Genomic DNA, 27909 nt, shown 5'->3' with positions numbered 1-27909 from the left:
ATTCAATAAATATTTGTTTACCAAAGTTGCATTTGTAGTTCATTTTTGTTACCGCTGGATTATATTTCAGACGTAAACCATTATTCGGAAGAATCGATGATGTATTTCAAACAAAGATGTTTAAATATAGAATCTTTTCTCATCAACAAAGAAATCAGCACTTGACAATGTGGAACAAGCGAAATGAAGGTCAAGGTAGCATTGTTGAAAGTGAGGCTTGTAAAAAATAGATATTGTTTCCGTATGAACAATGAAGATGTCAAATGACAAAAATAGACACATACTGTAAACCAACCATACCATTCCTTCTTATTGGTTTTTTTTTGTTTTTTTTTTGTTTTTTTTTTTGTTTTTTTTTTTTGTTTTTTTTTTGTTTGTTTTTTTTTGTTCGATTGCGTAATTTCACAATTAACATTTTCTTTGATTCTCATAGCTGTTCTTGATTCAAAAGTCCTTGAACTTGTTGTAAACAACACACATGTTTAAATTCAATCTGTACATTATACTACTTGACTAATACTGTTCCCCTTGAGAAGAATGAAGAGATGTAGACTTACAAAAATTGACACATTCATTTCGAGCAAGCGAATCATTCTAACATTTTGTTTGTTTGTTTGTCTTTTTGTTTTAGTCGATTGCAAACTTTAAATATTTTCAGAAACTAAACAAAGGGTGCCACCTTAGAAAAAAATGGCACGTCAATAACATACTAATTTGTACAGAAGGAAAGTAAAAATATTTAATGTCAATACTTTGATGAAATAAACTTAATGCACACAAAGAATAGTCGATGTCATTATGCTATTAATATTAACATGTGCCGTTGTTCATCCTCGTATGTGTCAGACGTCACAGTATTGACATCATAACTTGATGACCTGCCTAACATATTTGCAACCTTTATTGAAGAAGTAATACCACTGTTTTTAATTCATTGATTTATGTTTCAATAACTATCTGGAAACAACGTGGTGATCTGAACTTTGCGATATTGTTTGTAGCAATTATTTTTGTTACCGCATTCTTCTTTAAGTAGCTGCCCCATTAAATGATGCTAAACTCATTCTCATAAGGACACTGATTTTATTTTGTTTGAGTTAAGTAGATTAAGATATTTCACATACAGGATAAAACACTTTTTGGCTTACAGGTAGCTAGCGTGCCTTCCGGGTAATAATATAACGCATTTTGTTTGAACTGCACGCACCAAGTCAGTACTATTGCAGCACCAGCTACTGTGAAAGTACTATTGTTCATGAGGTTCTAATTTTCCTGGTTTTCGTGGGTAGACCAAACCACGAAATTTGGTTCCCAAAGAATAAGAGATTGCCACTGATGTGTACACTGAAAACATTAAAACCACGAATTCAAGAATCCAGGAACTGATCCACAAAAAAAACAATCTTCCTGTGGTGTAATATTTTCCCTGTGAATTTTGAGTTGGACTTGATTTGATTATGGATCGGATAAGTGTTTGGTAATTTTATTTTCAAAATAGAGTTGTGTTCCTTTATCATTTTATCCTTCTATAGAAATGTTATATAAATTGATAAGTGGAAGCTAAACTTTTTGTTGAATATTGGAAGGAATAGTGAGCAGAACGGTGATCAAAATTTGTCTCTGTTTATTGTAATTTAACGACGATTATGTCATCATTCAATTTAATGTTGGTTATGAAGGTTTATAACAAAATTGATGAACAAATAGACTCTGGCATATAGGTATGTCATTTCGTTGGTAAACAAATAAGTAATATGTATTAAATCTATGAACCCCTGTACCATATTTGTTTTCACTCATTTTTTTATGTAACTCACTATTTACTGCTCTTTAAATATACTGTTGATACAACGAATAGAAAGACTACAGTATACATATTGTGTACCAGCGTCTACAGAATTCATGTAAACATATTTATTGTAAGTTTTCATAAGAATCAGGCAAAATTATAAAAAAAAGAAACATGCATTACAAAACCTACCGATTTGACAGTATCATTTTACTTCAGTATGCTTTGTAACTTAAAAAGACCATTGATACTTGATCCTTGCATCACTACATTCACTCAGAATTTTTTAAATAGAATGTTAGAAAAAAAATAGTTTTTGACAAATTTATCTCCCCCTGCTTTATATTGTTCCTTTTCAGTGCTATTTAAGGAAATTAAAACTCCCAAAATGATATGGAAAATCTTGACTGTGTTTCCTGATTCTGATAGTGCAAATAATCAAATTTATCTGTCAAAATGGTTGTTTTTTTATACCATGTTTCACCCACTGCCTGATTCTTACAGATAAGGCACCTAAGCTGGACTTCTATTTGTATGTTTGCAAGCCAACGGCCTGCCAATATAACTAAGAGAAAACATTATAAGAAGAGCGTTATACTAACCTGCTTGTGAAAGAACGCCAATAAAATACATTTAAATATGACCTTAAATTTAAAGCCAAATGAGTTATTTTAATGGTAGTCTCATTTAGATAATGAATTCCTCCCTTCTCCGTCTCATCGCCTCATTGCATTACCAGGTGCACCGGTATGGTCGGCGTCTTCAACTTTCCTAAAAAAAGATGAAATATAACCAAAAGGATATTACTGTACTACTTCTCCTATCATCTTTGTCAATTAAAATAATTTAAATAATCACAAAATTACATTTATTATAATATCTATATACCAGGTTTTTTTTTAATTCGATAACAAAGTTTTACCATCTATTATCTTCAATGTCTAAATGTTATTATTTCCTTTCATTTTAAACTAATCCTTTACTTATAAGAAAAAATTATTGTAATACCAATATGTCACTGGCAGCCTTGTGAAATACTTTTATAGACGAAATTGATTATTTGCATAAAAACCTAAAATAGCATTAGTATTAGGTATTGAAGATATCGCTGATTTGTTTATAATGCTTTTGATAGATTTTTATGGTATTGCTTTATATGCGATGTGTCACTCTATTACATCATGACAATCACTTTTGAATTTATTCATAATAGTTTTTAAAATATTATGTGGCGATTTTAATTCATATCATGTAAAGTATTCAACGAACGATAACTCTATTTTATTATACGATACATGATGACTTGGTCTCAGTATCGTATTGATTTTCCCATAGACTTCTATAGTGAAGTGCATATTTTTAGGATTTTTTAAAAAAAATATGTAAATTGATTCAATAAAACTTTCACTTATGTAGCATTTCTAAGGACATTTGAAAAAATAATTTCCCGCAAAGAAAATAGGGTGAGTCTACGAAGATCGGACAGAAAAGTAGTCTCGAACTATAAATTGCCATTTTCCCTACTTTCACTTTCGTTTTGCCCTCACCAAACCAACCTTTTCAGTGGAACATGTTTATGATATTATGTTAGATTTTCTTTTTAAAAAGTTCTTCATCTTACAGTGTGATGTTTGCTCTATTTTATAAGTCATTGTTCATATCTTTTGACAAAATATTAGTTTGTAGAGAGGCAAAAAGAAAATGCACTATATTTTTATAGCATCAATGTTTTGACGTACACCTGCTCAGGGATATGCAATACGATACTGGTACCTATTACTAATAAACATTTCAATATAATCATAAAAGTTGTTGTTTTTCTGCTAGAGTATTCATTTTCATACTGAAAATTCAGAATATCATTGCCCTGCTACAAACATGAGTTTTCTATTAAAATTTTTATATAGGTACCCTATTCCAGGCATAAGACTAATATCTCAATGTTAGCCAGAAAATATTACTTTTGATAAAAAGCTGCTGCATTAGTCAAACTAAGCAAATTTGTGGTTTATTCTGACATGGTAGATACATGAGCTGTACTATGAGTTCCAAATCATTATTTAATTATTTTATCCCCACTTGTGAGTTCCATATATGGAAATATTAATATCCGAACCTCCTTTTTTGTCTTTAACTCAAGGGAGCCTCTTGTTTAAAGTAAAGTATAATGACTGGTACAACCAACTGTTTTAAACTATAGATATGGTCATTTCAATTATAATAAATCAAAAAAAAATTATACCAATATCATAGTTTTAAAAAGATGTAGCTTTTCATATGCAGAAAATACAGATTTTAAGCCATTTTGGTACCCCAGGCAGATACAAATGGACCTCTATATGACAGGAAAAGGACTTTTTCTTTAAAACAGATAGCTATGATGCAAGAGAAATAGTTTATTGATATAAATATTATAATAACAACTGTCTGCTTTAGATACTTTTTGAAAAAATTTAGTTTTTATATGAAAAAACACCTTTATTTTTCTTGCCGCATTAGAATCTGTCCATTTGAACCACTAAAAAAAGTCCACTAAAAAATTGGCTGTTGACTTTTGTGACATTTCTGTGTTTAAATCAACCACACAGTTATATGGCAACTCATTTTAGCTATTTATTTGAAAGAAAAACAAAAAATAAAAAAAAATATTCATTTTTTTTCATGTATAAGAGGCAATGTATGGAAAATGACTATTTTCAAGTCTTAACCACATGCTTAAAATGTGTTGTAACTTGAAAACTATCCTTTATGCAGGAGTATTACTTGCTTTAGGTTACATGAATATAGATATGCTCATCATAAACAGTCAAGATAATAATTTTATTGAACTGATATTACACAAATTCATGAAAACAAAATGTATTTCCAAATTCGGTAAAGATTAACCATAAATGCAAAAAACCAGAGCTACCATAAAAAAATCAGGTTAAAAAGTTGGCTAATTCATCTTACAAGTGTTACCTGCATTGGGGTACTACTTTTTAAGCTGGTAAAGACCACTTGCTGAATATCCAACTTTACTTGAAAAACTGGCTTACTAGGTCTCAGTATCGTATTAATTTTCCCATAGACTTCTATAGTGAAGTGCATATTTTTAGGATTTTTTAAAAATATGTAAATTGATTCAATAAAACTTTCACTTATGTAGCATTTCTAAGGACATTTGAAAAAATAATTTCCCGCAAGGAAAATAAGGTGAGTCCACGAAGATCGGACATAAAAATAGTCTCGAACTATAAATTGCCATTTTCCCTACTTTCACTTTCGTTTTGCACTCACCAAACCAACCTTTTCAGTGGAACATTTTTATGATATTATGTTAGATTTTCTTTTTAAAAAGTTCTTCATCTTACAGTGTGATGTTTGCTCTATTTTATAAGTCATTGTTCATATCTTTTGACAAAATATTAGTTTGTAGAGAGGCAAAAAGAAAACGCACTATATTATTATAGCATCCATGTTTTGACGTACACCTGCTCAGGGATATGCAATACGATATTGGTACCACTTGTTTTTTTCATGAAAAAAGTTGACTTTTATAGCATGAAAGATATTGAAATTAAAACTAAATACAACAGAAAATAACTTTTAATGAAAGAATGTTGGTACGGATGCCCATTAGTGCCAGGCCAGGTTTTGTTTTATCTTAACAATTACACTTTAACAGCTCGTTATAACGACTTATACAACTCGTAAAATGACTCAGTAACTTGTACGAACGACTTCGTTTACTCGTTAAAACAACTTTACAAACTCAATAAAGAGACTTTGTAACTCTTAGTTATTTGCTATAATTACTTCGATTACTTGACATTGTGAGTTATTCAAGTAAATACCAATTTGAAAATAATCACTTATAACGACTTAATAATAAAACAACACCCAATACTTATTAGTGTCCGTATATTACTTTTAACTCTGTACATACGTTGTCACAAAAATAAGGATACGGATGTTCCTAAACTTAAAGGACGCGTTTGGTCGTACAAGCTCCACAATATCTCGTGGCTGTGGTTCATATTTTAATTTTACTGTGTCACAAGGAGCTTTTTGGCCGATATTATGTGCCCACTACAATATGTTTTACATTTTTATTCAATTGTATCTTGTGTGTAATTTCTAGGTTAGCAGAAAATGTAAACCTTGTATGTCTGTTTTCAATGTCTGGCCTTTGTCCCTGGATTACATTCTTTTGATTACCGCTATAACCTTGGTTCCCTTGATTACTCTTTCACTAAGTCTATGCTCCAAGTTCTGTTACGTCAAAAATGAGTCGGACGAATCAAACCGCAGTGTCATAAATTGAAACTCATAATATTTTATTAATTTGATGTAAGTCGAAGATTATGACATTACGTATGTCCATATTTAATCTCAGGTTAAAAAAGTCAAGTCGCAGAAAATGTAAACCTTGTATGTCTGTTTTCAATGTTTGGCCTTTGTCCCTGGATTACATTCTTTTGATTACCGCTATAACCTTGGTTCCCTTGATTACTCTTTCACTAAGTCTATGCTCCAAGTTCTGTTACGTCAAAAATGAGTCGGACGAATCAAACCGCAGTGTCATAAATTGAAACTCATAATATTTTATTAATTTGATGTAAGTCGAAGATTATGACATTACGTATGTCCATATTTCATCTCAGATTTAAAAAATCAAGTCGCAGTACGCATGGACTGTCTGTATGTCCTTCACACACAATTGTATTTCATTATCACACATTTTTCTTTGTACCATCACCATCAGAAACCTTGAATCCCTGGCAGGGTAATATATTACCTCTGTACTCTTTCTGTTTATTTCTCAGGTGTATTGTGTTACTTCCTGTTTTGAGAATATTTCACTTGAATTGTCATTTTGATAGACGTTTGTGTGTGTGTGTGTGTGTGTGTGTGTGTGTGTGTGTGTGTGTTCCTGTTGTATATTTCGTTGTCTTATAAAATCAATCAATTTAGTGAACGAGACAACGTATCCTTTATGAAAAATCCTTCAGACTAAAATTGTGAGATTAACAAAGTCGTTAAACTGCTTTAACAGTATATGATCTCAGGAGACTTGTTACATAGAGATAACGTATGTATCACAAGTGTTTTTTTTTTGTTTTTTTTTATTCATTTTATTCATATAGAATTCTATATATCCCTCTACCAATAGACTCATGTTGATCTAAAGCTTTACACATATACGTAACTAACAAGCTACATGCAAACTGATGCAATTGGTTCGGCGATGTACTAATTATGAATAATTTATCTTACAAATGTGTCACGTGTACGGAACTGAGATCGAAACAAATATTTTGTGACATGATTAAACGTATTTTATGTATATTTTGATGTGTCTTTGTAATACTCACTTTTAGGCGCTCAAGGACGTATTTCTATTTTCCTCTTGTGAATGTTCCAAAACAGATTGAAGAACAATGACATATCATTGTCTTTTTATTTCCTGGTGTGAACTGAAACTATTTGCTCTACGTAATCAATCAAGCAGAACGATTGCCATAGTCTTACATTTAGAAAAAAAATAAGATATATTGATAAGCTAGCCTACCATCGAAAACAATTCAATGTAAAAAAGAGCACAAAACCTTTCAATATCTTAAACAAGTTTCCTATGTATTATTTTTAATGAATCAGAATGTTAATTCTTTTAAAATGCTAAATTAAGTACACAGCACAAAATTTCGAATTTTTCCAGTACGACATTTTTCGCTAAATATATATTCAGTATGATTATTGGGTAAATCAGAAACGTTTGGAATTTTAATTCAAGACTTGGCTTAATTATGTTCTTTCTCAAAATATCATTTCGCCATAATTAAAGGCACCATGCTGACGAACCTACACTTCCTGTGGTGTTTAATATTTTCGAACAAAGAAATAATCGTTAGAATCATTTTCATCAACGAAATGGTCATCATGTAACATTGAATATACTGTAAGGGGCTCAGAAATACAAGAATATCCAGTTCTAAACACGGTGTTACATTTCAATACGCATCTACAGATTAGATACCAGACGCTCTTCCATGGAAACGCAAGTCCAAGTCACCTGATTGCAATTCTGTTTCCCCGCTGGCCAAACACTGATAGCTTAGTGGCGTTAAAAAAACCAGTGTCGAAATTGCATGTCATATGTTATTTCCTGAATAAAATATAGAAAATTATAAATAGAAAAGAACAAAATTTTACCGCGTCTACTATCTTTTTTTCAAAGATAGTACTTGTTTGTGTTACGAACTGTACTACAAATGTATTGGGTGGATGAAATGTATTTATATAATACATGTATTATCGTTTTCGATGGAAAAGTTTCTGAAACACAATACCTTTATAACTGTCAATTATTGTTTACACTATGAGATTATAAGCAAAGATTTTTTTTCATTATTTTTTTTGTTTTTTGCTTTTGTTCATTAGTTATGATTTAAATCTTGACAGATTGTCTATAAACGTAACTAAAGCTGACTCAGAACTGTTACTTAAAGTACAAATGTATTGGATCTTAATTAAGAAATATCTGACATATCTGAATGCACCAAGATCTGTACTAAATGCACTTTATCGCAGATGAGCTTCAGTTTACATGTAGTGATATAATTATATAATTTGTTTAGTCCTGTCAATCAGCTGAAACATAAATTGGATCGCTAGATTTTACTACAGTTCGAAATAAAGCTGAAATAAATCTATACAGAAAGACACATATTGCGCGTTGGATAAGAATCTTGTTTTCCTAAATGGGTTATTGAAAAATAAAAAAAAAAACTGATGCCAGTGGTCATACAATGGACGGGTAATCATAAGAATATATTCCGCGGACAAAAACCAGATAATAAAAAAACTTACACTACAAAGAACATAAAATAGCTGAAATAATACGTACAAAGCAAGAAAAGTAAATGAGCAACTCGCACACCACTAAAATCTCGACCAGGTGCACCGGTCCGAAGCACAAGAAACCAAAACTAAGACACATTGAACGAATCAGTTTTCAAGGTGCAGATGTAAACACCGTAACGATCCACGAGTTTATGATGACGAGCCTGAAACTACTGTGGTGATGACGTCAATCTTGTAGTAACATTACCCTGGAAACGACGACTAACTTTTATTTTGACACTCTAGAAACTCGGGATTTGGCTGGCTGTATCTAAAGTTCAAGCTTTCTGATATTGAAACAACGCCTTTTACAATTACATTATTTACACTGTTCGCCTTTTGTATTACGTTAAACATCGAAAATAAAACTAAAGTCACTTAAGTCATTCAAACAACAGAATTCCAACCTTTCTTTGTTAATCCTTGAGAATAATATCAGTAAGATATGACATATCCCGTTAGGCTCAGAGGAAATAATGTCTTCAGGTTGTCGTACTTTTGTTATTACGGCGAATGTCTCTGTGTAAAATAACTAAATAAGTCAGTTATAACGGAAGTCACTAAAAGCATTAAAGTTAACGTATGGAAATTTAATGTTATAAGTAAAGAAGAAAGTGGGAAGAGGGAATGTGTGAAAGTGACAATAACCCAGCGGATAAAAACAGCCAACGATTGTCAATATGGTTTAATTGCTCGATGGGACATTTCTTACACCTGGAGTTTGCATTCGACTAGACCAATAAACCACATATACACTGGATCAGCGATATCACAATTCGTACGTAGCGATTAAGGCCCAGTTCAAAATCATACAACAAAAAAAAGATTTCTGAATAAGGATAAACGTAAACGATGTGGAAAATTGTATTAGATTTGACTCAGCCATTATATACCTCTGGCAAGTGCAGACAACAACAGAGGTCTGCGTCAAATATCAACAGGAAATAACCAAATATAAAGGAATAAACAATAAGCAGAGGAGTTCTGTATTGAGAACATACAGTCTTCACTTCAATTGAATTTATCAAAAATATTTGCGACACCATAAATTGGCATGCAATTACATCAATTGGAAATATTCCTAATTAAGGGTTATATATCAGATTACTTTTAAATTTCAGGAGAAGAGGATAAAAAGTATGGTGGTTTTGTACAGATATTTTTTTTTTTTTTAAATAATGTCCTCAGTCAACATCTTTCACTTTTAACCCTTAAATTTATTTGTTCTTGTTTTTGACTGAATAACTTTCCATTGTTTGTATTTAATATCTTAATTGTAAAAAGCTAACCATTCAAGTAAGTACTTTGTGCCAAACTGTGTTTTAAGAAACTCATTATATTTTATTAATTTGATGTAAGTCGAAGATTATGACATTACGTATGTCCATATTTAATCTCAAGTTAAAAGTCAAGTCGCAGTACGCATGGACTGTCTGTATGTCCTTCACATACTACTATATTTCATTATCACACATTTTTCTTTGTATCAACACACCATCTGGAACCTTGAATCTCTGGCAGGGTAACATATTACCTCTGTACTCTTTCTGTTTATTTCTCAGGTGTATTGTGTTACTTCCTGTTTTGAGAATATTTCACTTTTATTGTCATTTTGATTGACGTAGATATTTAATGTAATCTGAACTGCCGTAGTTCCAGGCTGTGTATGCTATAAAGTATATAAAACCTCATTATCGCTTAATCACCGTATGAATTCTTTTTTTTCTGTCCACTAGATGTCCTTGAACTGAGCTGCGTTTTTTATCGTTTCATTGTACCATGTAAAGTGTATAATGGAAGGACATGTACATGTTATATAATACAAAAAAAGAGGAAATGACCAAATTATATGCAATATCACAAAATTCCATATCTCTTAATTATCAAACCTTGCATTGCAAATTAGTTTTGTACTAAAAATGTTCTATATTTGTCTCCGATGCTGCTGGTGAGAAATTACTCCTCGAAACACGTATAGAGAATACCGAAATTTGAAAAAAAAGATGATTGATATTTTTGTAGTTGTAAAAAAAATCGAGATTTTTCACTCAAGTCCAATAATGTAATTGCAGACAATCTATAAATCACAAATTATCAGCACTACATTTTTGTCTGTATTTGTTTAAGTTGTTTCATTTTTTATCTTTATTGGTTTTTCTTTTGTGACATTGACATTTCAAGCCTTAAGACAATATTATTCTGATCATTGTCATACTGTTATAGTTCCGTCATTTTTTTCGTTCAGATGTCTAATGTTTGCCGATGCTTGCTGCTTAAATTTCTTCCTGATTTAGATTCTATTTGTCCAAAAACAAGGAAGTCGTATATCATCGTACTAGTCATCTATAATAGATAGCGTTTGACAGGCAAAGAGACAAAGTTTTGATAAATCACGATACCCTGGTAATAAATTCGGAAAATCCAATTACTTAATCCACTTATTCTGGAAAAAAGGATATTCACAGCGACATTTTCGGATTTGATTTACTCTGTATAAATTAGATGAGATAGTTTGTTTTCACAACTTAAAGATGATTTACTACCACATTGCGGAGGAATATGTACAATTTCATTCGTCTCAACCTTATTGCAAATAAAAATGCATTTTTGTTTCAAATTTGAAGACTACTTTTCGAACTTTTTTATCCTACATGTCATATACATCTTAATATTAATACAAACGATTTGTTTTACACGTGTTTCAAGGATTAATGTCACATTAGCTAATTTATAATTAGATACATTTTTTTACAGACAAATGTCAAAACCAAGCATATTGGATTGGATGTAATGCAATGTTTTATAATTCTTAAAATTTTATTGAATTGTATTTAAAGAATGACTGTTGTATATATCTTTATCGAGGTATGATACAAACGACCTCAATCAAGTGTGCACCACGGGCTATGATGTTAATATTGATGAAATATTGTATAAAACATCGACCTTCTCATCCTAATTCTTTATTGCTTCTTTTAAACCTTTTCATATTCAACTTAAAAAGAATACATGTATAACTTCGTACTTCAAATGGTGTGTTACCTGTCTAAACCGAACCATGAATATCTAAAACCTGACTAAACCGAACTCAGAATATCTAAAACCTGTCTAAACCGAACCCGGAATATCTTAATACTGTCTAAACCAAACTATGAATATCTAAAACCTGTCTAAAGCGAACCATGAATATTTAAATCCTGTCCAAACGAACATAGAATATCTTAAACCTGTCTAAACCAAATCCTGAATATCTTAAACCTGTCTTACCGAACACTGAATATCTAAAACCTGTATAAACGAACCCTGTATATCTTTAAAACCTGACCAAACCGAACCCTGAATATCTAAAACCCGTTTAAACCGAACCTTGAATATCTTATACACGTTTAAACCATATTAAACACATTTTAAAATCATTTATTACAGTAATAATGTGTTTTTAAACCAGAGGGAACAACATTTATTTTAAAACTTAAGCCCAATATGGATTTTTTTAAGACACATACCTCTGTATTTTATCGAACTACCATAAAAGAACTCGTTCTCTATTAATTCCTGGTTACGTTAATGTGCAACAAATGATTTTTGTGTTGCTATTTTTACTGTTTTGCCTGGATTGTATCTTAATTTCAAACTTGTTGTGCGTGTGTGTGTGTGGGTGTGTGTGCGTGTTTTTTTTCTTTCCTTCGTTGTCATCTCGTAATGATATTCGGTGATTATGTAACTTGCCTAGTAGTTCCTTTAAGTAGGTATAAGAGTCATACATTTTTACATTTTCTAGATTACCAGGGATTTATATTTTCGTTACTGTTTTATTTCATATCAATTTGAAGCCAGTCAAAACTTAGCATATTACATATTAGATTTATTTCGTTATTAACAGAAGAATTTTATTTGGTTTTGATTTTATCATTGTTATAGTGATGCCATTCAAGTTCGTATTTTGCGTTAAAAGTTGTATCTGGAAAAGCAGAGGACGCTTATCCTACCGGTGCATCTGGTCCATGCTCCCAGTTTTTAGTTGCTCATTTACTTTTGTTACTTTGAATGTAATTTTTAGTTACTGTATGTTCTTTGTTGTGTTGGTCTGTTTTCCATGTCTGGTCTTTGTCCCTGGATTACATTCATTTGATTTCCGCTAGAGTCTTGGTTCCTTTGATTACTCTTTCAATACATCTACCAATATATTTCATATGTAAACTATACAAAACTATAAAGTCATATTAGTTTCTCCCTAACGCATTTCTATACAATGTTTAGACTGCATAAATTTCAAGCTGATTGACATTACAATGGATTTATAGCGCTATTAATTTATAATAATGTGTATATATCTTTTATCTTTGGAATGAAGAATAGTGTCCCAATCAAGTGACTTCCAGTTTCACATTAAAACTAACAAAGTTTTTCAAGCATACAATTTTGTGAATGTGTCCAGTTACCATCTCTGTGATCCGCATGTTGGACACTACATGCAAAATATTCAGAAAGAGAACATCTCATGATTTTTTTCCTAAATATGAAACATGTACGTTTAAAGTTAATAACTATAAAGTGAAAATGCAAATGAGCTCGACAAACAATTCAATAGAGAAGCATTTTAGCCTGAAAGGGTATTATTATTTTTTATACCTACTGATTTTGTAAATTATATTTTAATTATAAAAGTTGTTTTAACGCATAAAATTTTTCAACTGGTAATTTTTGATTTGGTGAAATTTAAAATAAAGATATGCCATCTCAAGCAAGGTCAAATGCTTAAAACAGTGTATGCAATAATTTCAAAACTGACAGTACCGTACAACCATCTTCCAGTAACAAAATATGTAAAAAAAACTGCCTGCATATCAAATAACGAAAACCAGCTTTTCAATCTTTCCACTAAGACGTCAGTAAGTGTCTGTATTACAACATTGATTAAAATACATAACTACAAAAGTACAAACTACCACTCCTGAATGAGTACCTATAATCTTGTACAATAAGATAACCGGAACCCGTGACAAACGCTTCCACTGTATGTTCTCATGTAATCGACGAATACAATGTTCCCTTAGACGTTACATTATAGAAAGGTTTAGTAGATGTTTTGGAGCTTTTAGAACATGTACATGTATAAGAATAACTGATGTATCTAAACACAAGGAATAAAGAGTAATCAAGGGAATCAAGGTTATAGCGGTAATCAAAAGAATGCAGTCAAGGGACAAAGACCAGACATGGAAAACAGACGTACACAACAAAGAACATGAAATAAATAAAAAACATGCATACAAAGTAACAAAAGCAAATGAGCAACTCGAACTCCACTAAAAACTGGGAGCATAGACCTGGTGCACCGGTAAGGACATATATTTTGTGTACCTTTTTCCATTTGTATCTGCTTTACTTGAGATATCTGTTTATACCTCAGCGGTAAGTATTTGATATGAATTCCTTTCTAGAATCGATTCGATATAAAAGAAATTTCCAACAACTTGGAAAGTCCTCATATATATTAGGTTTTCCCATTTGTTAATTACATTAAATGTTGTTCACTCGACCAGATAATTCTACTGCTATTAAATTGTCCTTTCTCATGATAGTTTTTGCGTTAGATGTTAAATATGCCATTAAACTAACAAAGAATTATTAGGGAAAAGCGAGTTATCCTAATTACTTGAAAATGTTACTTTATGGTAATTGTAACGGTTTTCGATCTTTTATCATCTTTTTGTGTTCCCAATGGTAATGTATTGGGAGAGATAGTGTCATATCAAATCAATTTTCTTCATTCAAGACAAAAGACGCTAAAACAGCTAAAACATCAATGCGCGTTCATCAGTTTTCCATTTATCTTGATCTTAACAGTAAAGTTTTCACTTTCATAAACATCGTAAGTAAAACAATTAGTAAACGACAGAGCAACTTTAAGTGTCAGTCTCTGTGCGTATCAGGCAGTATATGAATCATGATATAAAAACACATAATTATGATAGTGTAATATGACAGAATTAAGGAAACAGACAAAATGTTCAATATCTTGCTGGACAATTGAGTTACAATTTCATTACAATGCACTGAAAATAAACATTTGAAGGGCAGATAACACAAAAAACTCATTTTTCTAAGTTTCTTTTTAAAAAATGTCTTCGCAAAGCCATGATGCAGAGATCAAATAATGTTTTGTTTTTTTTTTTCAAATAGAGAAAGTATGCATGAGTGATATTACATTTTCAGATCGGTTGGGTTTTGACATGCATGTTTCTGATTTTTCCCATTTTGCCTGATTCTTACAAACACTTACACTTAATAAATATTTTATCTGATCTTGTGTAAAAGTGCATCATTTGACTAATAACATATCTATGCAATTATGCTATATGGTGTTTTATGCATTGGAATAGTCCTTAATCTTTATTTTTTCAAATACAATAATGAAACATTCAAAAGGGAGATTAAATAAATAAGATAAGTAGCGGTATACAACTCTAGGACTATGATATTATCTTCGGTATCATTAAATATTGCAGGAGCCTGCGAATACTACGTGTAAACTATAAAAGAATATATTCCTAAATTAATATTAATACGATAAACTTCATTTGTATATCAAAGTTCACAAATGTGTTTCAGAGTATTCAAAGGAACATTGAACATTACTTCTAACAGAAATTAACGGCTGATGACAAAACTGGGAAAGCGGACACACACAACAAAGAACATGAAATAACCCAATTAACACGTACACAGGCACATGTGCCACACATGAGAATCATATGGTTTGCATCATAAATCGAGCACTATATGATAATCATATGTTTCGGTATACATATGATTATCGCATGAATATCATATGATAATCGTATGCTTTTCACAAACATATGATTGTCATATGTTTTTAAGCCAAAATTACCATATGAGAATCATATGATAAGCATATGACTATCATATATTCAATATCATATGATTGTCATATGATTACCATATGATTATCATATGATTACCATATGATTATCATATGAATCGAACACCATATGATTATCATATGTGGCACATTTGGTTGTGTATAGATAAATAAAAAAAAAACGAATGAGAACTCGGTCTCTTACACAAAAATGGTAGCGTGGAGTAGGTTCATCGGTTTGGTAAGTAAATATATAACTTAAGTGTCGATATCATTTATTGATTGCTATATCTGCATTTCATAATATGATTTTATTGCATGTTTACTGGTATGGATCTGACTGTAATTTTTAGGGCATTGTCGTTGCCTTTTAATTTAGGAAATTTAGCAATTTTTCTATTTTCATCCTTTTTAGAAAGATATTGCAAAATAACATCAGTTCAGATTCTTTGTCTCTACATTTTTTTTTCAAAATTCGTTGGTTTTTATTTTTGTTTTAGGGGAGGGTGATTTTTTAGTCTAAATTTTATTGATTTTGTTTTTGTTTGAGTTTGTTTGTATGTTTTATTATTGAAACATAATGTTCATTATTATTCAGTAGGTGGCTTTTTATGAGCACCTCCGCGGGTGTTTCTAGAAAAAGCACCTACCGTAGCATCTGGTCCATGCTCCCAGTTTTTAGTGGATTCCGAGTTGCTCTTTTGCTTTTGTTACTTTGTATGTATGATTTTAGTTACTTTATGTTCTTTGTTGTGTATGTATGTTTCCCATGTCTGATCTCTGTCCCCGGATTACATTCTGTTGAGTACCTTTATATTCTGGGTTCCCTTGATTACCCTTTAAAGATAATATGTCATGTATATAGCGGAAACTGAGATTAAAGGATCTAGCTAAACGATATTCTTTCTTTCGAATTAGATCAGGTATAAAGTCAGCATCATAATATTGAAGGAATAGGTCAGCAAGTAGGGGAACTCAATTTGTTCCCACTGGAATGCCGACTATTTGTTGAAACACGCGTCCATCACACTGGACAAATATGTTGTCGATAAAAATCCCAATGTTTTGTAAACATCTTCTGTATATTTAGAAGATGATTTGGAATTATTACTTACAAAGTATGAGGAATCTCTAATAAGAAATATAAATTGTATCTAGGGTACCATCGACGGTGTATAATGTTTTTTTAAGTCAGGATTTTCACTGAGTACGGGAAAAAGATTATGCAGCGTTGAAAGCCTTTCGAATTTTTCAGGATCCACATTGAATTAATACCACTACGGGAGTAACAAGTGTTGTGGTAGGACTGCAGACCCTCTTTGACAGCTGTGAGTATAGAAGTTAAAAGTTTTGAAAGAGGTTTGGGGTACATTTTGCGGATCCCGATATGTAACGTTGTTTGTATGTATTCTTAAGGAGTTAAGGAATGCAGTACATGGAGGTAAATCATAATCATCGTCTTTGGTAGAGAGATCAAAAGAGGATAGCACAGATTTATTGTTTTCCTCAATCTTTTATTTCGAGAGTGTGGTAGCAGTATAGGTCTTATCACTGCTATTATATTCTACGTATACCTCTGATAAAAACATTAGATGTAAAACGTTTTGCAGACAAAAAGCGATGGCAGAATTATTCATCCTTATATGTTATGACATTCACATTTTGACGTTTATTGTGAAGAACAAAAGTCAGGCGTATTACCCCCCCCCCCCACAAAAAAGTAATCTTTACTTGTATCCCCCTAGTTTCTACCAATAACAGAAATGTCATGAAATTGAGTAAGTGAAGGAATTCAGTGATATCATAAGTAAAGTATAAGTATTATTATAAGTACGTTATTGATGTAGTGTGCTTGTTTTTCTAAATTAAATTGAAATATTTAGACTTTAAGATTATTTTCAAAAATGGAATAGGCAAACAATCAATGAGTGTATAGATTTGGAAAGATATTAGTACCCCTTAAGTATATGATATATGTATATATGTAAGTACATTAATTTGGAAATAGTGTTGTTCCGTATACAGAATGTTATGTATTTTTTATTGCGCAATTTATGATGCGTTTTATTTTTCTTGTTGAAATATATCGAAAACCATTTACAGTAATAGAAGCTAGAGGTTTATAAATTCTGGTTTCTTTTGTGTGGATCTTTTTTCTTTTTACATGCAACAATACGTACTTTTATATATATATATATATACATATTGACTGAATTTGTGTTTTATTATATCTAAAACAAATAAATAAACAAATAAAGTCACGTTTAAAATGATTTCAGAAGTCAGGAACTTGACATATGTTTCTTTTATATACATGTATTTCAGCAAAAACATGTATCTAAAACATAATGATCACTCATAAGCGGAAGACTTTGTGCAATATGTAATATCAATATACGCTATGAAATAAATTTAATCTGTTCGATTCGGATTCCTAACTTTTATAGAAATATATTAAATGATCATCAACCGCAAATTTGTCCAATTTTAAGAACAATATGTTCAATGTATGGTTTATGAATATATTTTTGTTTCATTGCTTGTTATCAGAGTTTAAAACAACACATATATATAATAAAACTTATCTATATGTATATAAAGTAGTTATATAGATAATAAGGAAGACATTATTTACAGCTGCTGTCCTTTGAGATATTTACTGGATGTCTATGTATATTTAAATTGTTCAGGGCCAATGAGGAAGACATTATTTTTTAATGTCATTATACATTACGTATATTGGCAAATATTAATGGAAAAAAATAATTATAATAGATAAAATTTAGTATATGTTTGGCGTTACATTGTAAAACAAACCGGTATTTATAGAAGTATACCTTATCTGAACCTCAGACCAGGTGTTCTTATCTGCAATACAAAATATACTTCACATAACGTAATATTAAAGTTAAAACAGGCAACAAGTCATAAATGGGCTATATTATAGTAACGTTCTCAAAATATACAAAGATTTTCCGTTTTAAATAACTGTAGTTGGAAAAGAAAAAATCTTAGGTGAAATGAAAAAAAATCTTTCTTATCGGTCGTTTGACTCACCAGTAAATGACAATCGTTATGCATTTTTGACATGGATTTTTTAATCTTGAAATATTTTATATTTGTGAATCTATAAGCCGGAACGGTACAAAAGATCAACTACCCTGTGATGTTTTTAAATACTTATATTTAACTCTTGATGAATAGATTGTATATAATCAAAAGCTAATGAAATACCTTCATCTTTTGTTTGTTTGCTTTGTAGAAATCTCGATAAATTTGGTCAATCAGATTAAGAATCGTTCGATTATTAAAAAAAGTAATTAAATTACCTGGGCACAATACAGGTTATTGTCAACTCAGTAGAAAAAACATAATTCGCGAGTAAGTGAAGTACATTTTGTACAGATTTGAATGCAAATAAGACATTTAAATGTCTATAATATTTATAGTGTAAAATACATGTACCAAATCAGAAGTGTTGCCATGGTTTCCAACTTTCCAGTTTTTACCCTTATAGTGCCATTTCTTCTACGGACTTTCCTTATTACTACTGCTTAGATTTGATGAGTTCGGGAATTTTGTTGTTAAACCCTTCCTTAAAATCTAGGTAATTTGGGATATCTTCTTTAACGAATTACTGGATCAAACACTATTTAGACTGAGATAGACAATCTGATGATTTACTATATTTTAATGTTGAAGCGATTGGCCGTCTTCCCACGAACAAAACATCGTTATAGAATGTTGTGTGTCTTATTCAGCACATCATGCTGCCAGTGTTTGTTGAACTATACCGGAAGTAATTAACCGTTATAACAGTGAGAGGTTTAGTAAAATAATATAAAATATCTTCTTTTTTATAATTGTAATAGAAATGATTAATCTAAATTTCTATAGCGTATTGTATAGACATGAATTATTTCTACTGTTAATGGAATCTTTTGAGAAAAGTACTCGTGACCTAAGAAATATACTGATACAACTATACCCACTAAAACGATCGATAAACACGTATTGCTAGCCATGATTGGTACATTTTGAAAACAATTCCTCAAACAGAAGTCAATTAATAATTTGGCAGTTATTTTACTTATATATGTATTTAAAATTTGAAGCATCCATTCAATTAAGAGTAATCAAGGGAAGCACGGTTATAGCGGTAATCAAAAGAATGTAATCCAGAGACAAAGACCAGACATGGAAAACGCAACAAGGAACATAAAGTAACTAAAATCAATTTTATAATGGGTTATCCGTTGTCGTTTTGTCAGTGACGGCGTTTCAAGTCTCGCAAAAATAAATTGTTAATGTGACCTTGTGGCCACAATTTCTATCGTCAAGTGATGATTTTATTTCTCCTACTAAATTATTTACGATCAAGAATTTTACTGGACTAATATCTTCCGGGTTGATTATTTAGACAATTGAAATATTACATCGTTCAGTCTCCAGAGATTGTTGATAATGCGTGCATCTATTTTGAATATATATATATATATATCTGTTCTAGTTGCACTGATTAACAGTCAAGCTCAATCCATGGAAAGCTTAAAATATATTGTAAAAACAATTTATACTGTGCATTGCATACTGAGACTTTAATCATATTTTCTTCATATCATTTCTTATATTTAAAATGTATTTTTAACTTGCAATGACCAGTGCACCTGGTCCATGCTCTCAGTTTTTAGTAGATTCCGAGTTGCTCATTTGCTCTTGTTACTTTGTATGTATGATTTTAGTTACTTTATGTTCTTTGTTGTGTATGTCTGTTTTCCATGTTTGGTCTTTGTCATTGAATTACATTCTTTTGATTACCGTTATAACCTTGGTTCTCTTGATTACTCTTTACTCAATTCGTTACCATGATAAATCAAATGGAATTAAATGAGGAAACATATCTAAAAACAAAACCAGAATCAATTAATTCAATTTGCAATGTCATCCCAGACATTATCAATGTTATCTACATATACATTATTCAAAGGAAATAACGACTATATTTTGTTCTAGAGATAGTGTATTCCTCTCGCAATTAGATTGACACAAATTATAAAAAAAAATAATAATTCTATTATCAAGAGAATTTACGCGGTCTCACAGTTGGTTTTGTTACTCATTTGTCTAATATATTATTGACTAGCGTTCGAATATTAGCCTAAATGTGATAAAAACAGTACAATACACAATATCAAAGTGTGGCAATATGGCATTTAGCCGTCCAATACGTCATGGTTAAGGTCAATATTGGCCTAAGCCAATATAACGTCATGGACTAGTTAGTCATTAAAGATAAAATTGCGTCAGGTTTTCCATATTGGCTGAGTTTTTGGTCCTAGGTTAATCATATTGGACTTCAGCTATGCCCCAGCCCAATATGGCAAACCTCGGACCAATAACTAAGCCAATATGGAAAACCTTACGCAATAATACTATCATATGTGCTGTTGCACAAAAGTAAATATTGAAAATGTATTTACTTTGTTCTATCCTTATGATTTATGCTAACAAATTATTGCAATGATCAATTCCAACAATTGAGTTTTTACCTGAAAATTTATTTCTTTGATTTCCAATTCTGTAATAAGAGGCTTAAATAATCCCGCCTCTCTAGACGATAAAATTAGGATTTCAACATGAGCTTTTGCGAACATGTTAAAATCCTGATTTTCCTTAGACAGTGGACAAATAAACAAAATCTGTAAAAAAAACTTGAAAAATGTAAAATCAGTAGAAAACTTGAAAAATGTAAAATCAGGACGACCCTCTCTGAAATGAAATAAAAGCCCTGTGCCAAAAGAGTCAAGTGCATTTAAAAAAGGACTTGGAAAGGGAGAAATGTATTTCTTACAAGAGTATAAAATAATAAAGAAAGGTTACATGCATATCGTTTCGTTTAAGGCGGTGTATTTTAAAGAAATCGTAACTCGCGGTCGACAATAAATCAGCAAGAGATGCAATAAAAACAAGCGTATGATTTATTCAGAAAGAGTTCTCTTTATGGTAGATATATTACTATAGATTGATTTAACAATATTCCAGTACAGCTGTTATTCGTTTTATCTCAGTTTTAATGCAAGCCAATGACATAACACGAATTGTACGATATTAACAAATCTATTATAAATACATTAGATGGTGATGAGTTCAATTAAAATGTCTACTACTGTAATCAACCAGCATCTGCTACCAATACGTTATAATTATATGTATTGTTTTGTAATGCGATTATTCATGCAGTAAATTGAAACCATTTGTCATGACCAATAAAAGGATATTATAATATAATAAACGGACATTAATTTGATATATCATTGTGGCCCATATCTACAAATGTATTTTTAATACGTGAACATTATCTTCTCAAATATGACATCCCCTAGAAAATTAAATTGTCAGCGAAAATCGGGTCTTTTCTCCTTGTTCCAGATTTGAAAACATGGAAATTTCAATCACCTGATTTTAGAGCTATTACGTCTTAAAGTTTGATTTAACTCTTGACCTATGCTTGATATGTGTTCTTAAATTTTAAATTTCTATTTATTGCACGCACTTCATTATTATTAAACCTTTATTTACTATCTGTTCTTAATAAGCCTATGTTCGTTCTACATTTTTGCTATTTTTTTTCTAACAATGTCTTCTTAAGGCATTGATACGATGTTAATTCGTTTTAGCACTTTCTAGTTATCCACAGGTTATCCTACCAGTCATTTGCAGTTTTTATTTTTTTTCAACTCGTGAGCAGTTCATTTACTAACTTCGTTATAGCGTAACAGAGCCTTGTGATTAAAACACTCCCTAAACTTATGTTAATTACGAGCTTTTGCACGTAATACATATAGCATGCATATAACGCATGATAAATTCAAAATTCAAGTTATTTATTTAAATCGTAAAATGCTCTGAGGTAACAACGAACAAATTTAAAATAGATTGAAATAGTTTGAAGCATAAATTTCCATTATACTTTGAATATCAACTTTGATAAGCATTTTAAAATTCGCTTCCAAAAGCCAAATTTTCGCTGTCGCTTTAAATAATTTTTAATTCAGCAACAATCCAAGATTATTAATCATATTCAATGTACCAAAGTAGTTTTTAATCAGTATATGATATCCGTTTTTTTTTAAAACTATGTTTGAGTTGTCTTTGGTGCCTTTGTGCCTAACTATGGCATAATTTCGTATCATTATTTGATGTTGTACTCTGGACTGTCACTCGGTTCTCATTCGAGTCGGACAGAAAAATCATGTTTTTACTAAGACTTTATAAAAAAAACATTTACTTTCTTGCTTATTTTGATTAAGCACATTGTCACATACTCAATTTAGCAACAAGAAAACCGTGGAGAAATTATTTTCCTTAGATTAAAAACGATAAATGCCACCTGAGACCCATTGTACTACGAAGTTAAATTGACTTCAAGCTTCTCTAGAGGATTGATATTATGCTCTGAATAAAAATACATCTTGACATTTCTAAGTATGTTAAAGAAGTAGACTCAGGGTAAGGCACATAACTCTGCAAATCAGTGATATGTTTGTATCTAATTCAATTTCACCAAAACATATCAAGCTTTAGTTTGAAACAGAATAAAATAATTCCAAGTTAATTTGATGCTTACATGAGATTGATGTAAAATGCTGATTACAAACGTCTCAATGATTTGTAACAGTTGTGTCCCTTACCCAAGTCCTACCTCCTTAAACATCCTCACTTTTGATAAAATTTTACAACTTGATGTGCCTGTTATCTTGTATAAAAATGAATTAATGGGGGAAAAAGGAAAACCAAGTCAAAGTCGATGTTTAAAAGATTAGTTTAATTATTAATTTACGAAGAGAAGTGAGGAAACCGCAGAATGGGCAACAGGGTAAACGTTTTAAAAAGCCAAAAGAACTCAAACTGTGTAATCGTTTGACTGATAATCACTTTCACACAGAAATATATTCCTCTAGTATGCAATTATATCAAATGAATTCAATAGTTTTTAGAATTATGATTGCAAGAGCATTATAACTCTTAAATTTTTATATTTACTTTCGTTGATATACTAGTAGAAAATATAATACTATGGATGTATTATAGTTCGTTGAGTGCCAATTTCCCTGGTGTTCATGGGTTCGGTTAACCATGGCGTTTGTTCTTAAAAAAAAAACGAATATTAATATCCACGAATAAAAGTACTTTTATAGTACATGTTGGGGTAGTCGTGCACTTGACATATTTGGTCGTTATTACACGGGAATGATATGTTTTATTAGCGTCGGATGGTTCTTGACAGACAGAGGGTGTTTACGCTACCTGTTCACCTTATTAGATTAATCGCTTTGTTCTCTTTTTGATTTACGTTCGTCTCATTTATTTCTCTTTTAATTCATTTAAATGCGTCACGGATATTTCATGCAAAAGTGAAACATATCTTTGTAAAAATATACTTAGACTTCGTAATATCTTAGAAATACAGAAAACGAATGTGAATCTACGTCGACACGTTTAAAGTATGGCTATTTTCAGAAAAATTGACCTTATTCGACCTTTTAAAAGCAATTAATCACGTATCGGTAAGTCGTATTTATCAAATACAGTTATGTAGCATTTTATCTTCAAACATCTATGTGAAATAACCCTAAATGAAATAATAAATCATCTGAGTTTTCCAATAGATTTCATCCTGCTTCAGGTCACACAGAATAAAATACCTGATTAGAGTTTGTTTTCAAATCTCGTATCAGTAATTGCCTAGATCATTCATTTTGTAATTTATCACGTGACTGATCAGAGGGAACGATGCGTTTAGCTAAAACAGCTGTATACTTCCAAAAACAGTGAATTGGAAAATCAGATTTATTTAAATTGCTGACATGTTTGCTATAACTGGATACAATAAAATTAAACGTGAAATATCAGCAGATTTCCTTAAGTATGATGATTGACGACACAAATTGAAACATGATATTCAATTCAAGGAAGCATGTTACTTTACATTTTAGTTTGAGTGTTTTAAAATGCCAAGTCGAGGATCAAGTTAAGACTAGATAAATTCAATTTAGCATATGTAATAGCCAGACGAAATAGGAAGATAATGGGGTATCCCGTTACTGTTACATTGATGTAGTATTTTCAATTCGTCTTTATTCTTCTACTTCGTTGTACGTATAAAAATAAGAAGACCTTAATCATAATGACACAATAAGGGAGACCACGTGATTTTGGCAATACCTATGATAGGCCTTTTCTGCTAGACCAGAATTTGTTTTAGAAAACACAAATCCTTATTATAAATTTACCAATCCGGATTCAGAACTTTGCTTGTTGTGTCTTTATATTTTAATCAAATAAAATTCGCAACAAATTTATACTGAAGAGTGGAGCATTATGACAACAGGCGACTAGCCAAAAGGAGTTACAAAAACCAGGATCCAGGGGAGAGTTCCAGGGCTTGAAATCGACTTTTATTGAAAACAATTACGTTAATTGCAAACAGTGTCGGACAAAGTCTAATCAAACGCCTGGTTTATTTTTTTTTAATTCTGAAAATATCAGGGTTTTTTTTAGATGTCTATTGAAAAACAATGTACGATTGATAGATAATGTTATAGTTTGTGACCTTAAGTTTGCAGTATTGGCTGACAGTTTCTAGACTATACCAATTCACATTCAACATTAATAAGATAAATATCAGACTCATCGTATTTCAATTTAGACATTTTACATCACATAACCCAAAACCTCAGATCAAACCCATCAACATTTTCATGCTAAGAGTGCACCTGCTTACAATATTATCGACATGCGGTAAAATGCTTTTAAAACTTGCTTATTCAATCATTTCACGGGGTTTTGGCACTAGGCTTACCGCCATTATGTAATTACACAGAGCATCCTAAAACCATAACACAATTGACGTCAAATGCGGATAAATAAATCATAAAGGTCATGAGAAAGGTCAAGTCAGGAAGCATGTGTTAAGAAGATTGTACTTTATTGTCTAACGTCTTGGCAGATGAATGAAAGTAGGAAATTCGCTGAATGCTCTTGCTGAATGTTATGGCAATATGAAATTTTAAAAATAAAATCTTGGTGTTGAGTGATGGATTGGAGAAATGGAGTGGAAATTTATGAAATATTTCGCTTTTCTTTCTTTATGTCTAAACGCTGATAATCAGTAAAAGTAGCTCCATCCCTCATAAGTAAAGATATTTTGATATTTTGCTATAATTAAAAAAAAACAAAAACAACAATAAACAAGTAAACATATATCTTATAATTTAAAGATGACAAAATGGTTATGATTGATTTGCGATCGAATCAATGGCAAATACATGAAACAGAAAAGAATGTTAGTGGTAGATCGTTCTCGGCTCATTCCTCAATTTTGTTAATGGGACACACTGCTTTTATTCTGCGATCAACGAGAACCTGTGTAATTGATTCTCATCCATGATAAATTTTGAAAGGTCTATACACTAACAGAAGTATCCAGATAATCACTACGTCATTTACGACAGAAGTTCTTCATGTTAAGAAACCATACATATATTGGGCATTGATGCTTGGTAATGAGTATTATCCTTACATAATTGAGAGTGAACAATTTCAGACATATATATTTCCTAAATAAGTTCGGGGAATTGTTTGTTGTTTTGCGGGGACGGAATCAGTGTTTCAGTTTACAAAATAATTTTATCAATTCTACATTTATTTAGTATGTTTCAACAAATCTTTCCATTTTAGTTTGAGGCAAAATATATGCCATTAAAACAGTTCAAACAAAGAAATAATTAAATGATGAAAGCTTTTACATATGATTGTTTCATTGACAAACATTATGGCAGATGAAAATGACTAAACATATTCTGGCATCAAATATGAAAATAACGTTTTTATACCGACCTAGAATAAACGATAATGCTTGTTGCAGTTGATTGTCAAAGGAATTCTATTCTTAATTTTCCCTAAGTCAATTTAATATGCACTATATAACCTGAATCCCCATCTCTCAGAGCACTCATTAACACTTTATCCCTTGCTACCTTAATGTTTACTAGCTTTTCAACATTTATTCTGACTGACGTTGAAGGTTGTTTAAGTAATAACTAAAACTCAGTCGGCCGATAGTAAAATTCTAGAATCACAGAAGTTTATATACCGATTAACCAAAAAAAGTACTTTTTTCCAGTGTTATAACAATTTCAGATCAAATTATGTTTGAGATAATGTCTTTGTATTTCCTTGTTTCAGAAAGTTTAATGATGTACAAAGTTTGTTTTACATCATTCCTAAATGAGATCTGAATTGTCAATAACTAAACACTAGCTTCCAAAATAGAAAAACTGTCCCGTTTTGTTTTTGTATGAAATCAAATGTTTTATTGTAGTTCATTTACCATTTTGCTTCCAAAGTTTTTTAATACATGGACAGTATTGTAATAAATGCAGCATTCTGTGCCAATTTTACCTGCTTAATAGTGTCATTCCAATGAATATTGATCAATCTATAATGAAATGGATTTTTTTTTAAATTGTTCAGATGAAAATTATTTTTATTGAAAATAAAATTTTAAGTTTGTTGTTGATAATTCCTACAGATATTCCGTACGACTGGTAATGTGTTAAATTGTTTTTTACATGTAAGTCTTTGTAAGAATCAGGCAGTGGATGAAAAATGGCATCATTTTGATAGTGTATTATTTAGACTGTTTAGTCATCAGAATCCAAGAAAAAGACAATATTTTCCATAATATGTTGTTGCATTTATATATATAATTTCATTGGAATGCCCTGTAATTGTACATTTAAAGGGTAGATAACTCTTTCAAAAATCTCATTTTTCTAACATTCTTTTGAAACATTTCTAAGCAAAATCAGTGATGCAGAGATCAAATAATGGTCTTTTCAAATAGGGAAAGTATCCTTGAGTGATATTACATTGTAAGATCGGTTGGGTTTGACATGCATGTATCTGATTTTTCCCATTCTCCCTGATTCTTACAAACAATTAAACGAAATGGTCAAATTTGTCTGCGTTTGTTTATTGATCTGTACTACACGACCTTGATCGACATTTCTCAGAATTCAATAAGTTTTTTTTTCTCTTTTTTCTTTTTAATTTACATGGTTACGTGGAAGTTGATTAAACATCGGTGACAAATGCAAAATAAAAAGTAAAATGACAATTTTGACCAAACTTTACGACAAATGTGTCATCACTACAGAAGTGTTATGGTCGTCATCATGAAATCGTGGATCGTTATGGTGTATCCATCTGCATCATGAAAACTGATTTATTCAACAGGTCATAATTTTTCTTTCCTCATTTGTCTACCCCGGACTTGAATTTTTAT

At 31.0% G+C, this 27909-nt stretch overlaps 1 long non-coding RNA gene across 1 annotated transcript in view; it reads right to left on the bottom strand.

Annotated features, from left to right (window-relative positions):
* Positions 1–6936: 6936 nt before the first annotated feature.
* LOC148599154 (uncharacterized) overlaps positions 6937–27909 on the bottom strand; it is a 47966-nt gene continuing 26993 nt past the window's right edge. The window contains exon 4 of the long non-coding RNA XR_015918159.1: positions 6937–7937. This is a non-coding gene — a long non-coding RNA (uncharacterized LOC148599154). The remainder of the gene's footprint in view (positions 7938–27909) is intronic.

This window comes from Perna viridis, chromosome 13 (assembly GCF_037379345.1).
Source record: "Perna viridis isolate PV_CMFRI_1.1 ecotype Kerala chromosome 13, ASM3737934v1, whole genome shotgun sequence".
NCBI classification, from domain to species: domain Eukaryota; kingdom Metazoa; phylum Mollusca; class Bivalvia; order Mytilida; family Mytilidae; genus Perna; species Perna viridis.
Note: the sequence above shows the minus strand (reverse complement) of the source record. Positions and strands in the feature narration are given on the sequence as shown.